Consider the following 1413-nt stretch of genomic DNA (forward strand, 5'->3'; position numbering starts at 1 on the left):
CATACATCCCACTGGGGATAAGTGTGATTTAACTTCATCCAAAGAGTCAATTAGCCCAAGTTACATAGGGAGAGCTGGTGCTTCGCCTCAATAGCTGGAGTTTCTTGCCAAGAAGGGTAGATAAGCCATTTATTTGCTCATTAAAACACAGTGCTACTATCAACAGGAGGCTTTCACCAGGTGTTATTGGGATTGGTAAAATGTCATTCTGTGTCATGAAAGATTAGCTGTATTGGGTACAAGTCATATGGACAGAGGGCGTTCTTCTTCCTTGAGAAGCCTAAAAGAACTGGTGAGGTTTGGAATTAACCCTAGAAGTACAGACCTGTGAGGTTCTCTATTTCACAAAATTATAACCAAACAACTTCATTGGATTCACCTATGGACAACTGTAGTGTGCAAAGACGATGCTGGCTTTTGCTGGTGTGACTTTAAGGAGTTCTGGATTCTTCTTTCTTTAATAAGTTATATCAAAAGAATGAGATGTTTTCTTAAACTTCACCAAATAACTTACCAAACTCTGTGTTTGTTTCTACCAGAAAGACAACAAGAAAAATGACTTTGAAATTCAGGTTGTTGGGAGAAGCAGGTGGAGCGATGGTTAAGGTACTAGACTCTTATATGGCTGACCATGGTTCAAATCCAGGACCTAGTGGCTTGTTTTTTCACTTTCTGTCACTTTCTCTGTCTCTTTCTTGTGACTATAACACATTAAAATAATAAAAAATAAAATTAAATAAATATTTTTTAAAAAAAATAAATTTAGGTTATTAGTGATTGGGCAAGGTTGGTTTGTGAGATAAAGAAAAAGTGTTCCATTGATCCAAACTTGGCATCAATATATACCTTGAAATCCACAAGGAAATTCAGTAGCTGATACTCTTAAAACATTATGTATTTAAGTTCAAATAATAAGGTTTATTATTGTTTTAGTTTTCTCGTTGTTGTTCTGTTTTGCTATGCAAAACCTCTCAGACTGCATATTCTAACTTTTCCCTTGGGAGAGAAAAACGACCATCCAGTGGCAAAGGGCAACTTCAGGAAAGCAACACCAAGAGCTCAGGAGAAAATGTTGCACCTCCTCCTGTGGATTATGGTGCTCTACATAATCAGAGAAACTCTTCTAGAAATGACCTATCGAAATGATCCTGGAAAATATTGTGTTTGAATTAGAACTTTACAAACCCCTTATTGTATAGCTCTTTTAGTATTCTTATGAGATAAATTAATCCTGGAAAATATGTCCAACTCTAGGATTTAGCAATGGATAGAAGAATATTCTGAATAATAGGTGGTTGTTAAACTTTGGTCAATACATTATGTAAAGCAGACATTTTATTGTGACTAAATTCAATAACATTAAAAAAGAAAAGAAAATTTTATTTTCTTTTAAAATATTTTATTTTATTTTAA

At 34.4% G+C, this 1413-nt stretch overlaps 1 pseudogene; it reads right to left on the reverse strand.

The window, feature by feature from the left end:
- Nucleotides 1-966: 966 nt before the first annotated feature.
- Nucleotides 967-1165, reverse strand: LOC114006188 (uncharacterized; annotated as a pseudogene).
- Nucleotides 1166-1413: the final 248 nt, after the last annotated feature.

The sequence above is a fragment of the Tupaia chinensis genome, unplaced genomic scaffold, assembly GCF_000334495.1.
Source record: "Tupaia chinensis unplaced genomic scaffold, TupChi_1.0 Scaffold146052_1, whole genome shotgun sequence".
Taxonomy (NCBI): domain Eukaryota; kingdom Metazoa; phylum Chordata; class Mammalia; order Scandentia; family Tupaiidae; genus Tupaia; species Tupaia belangeri.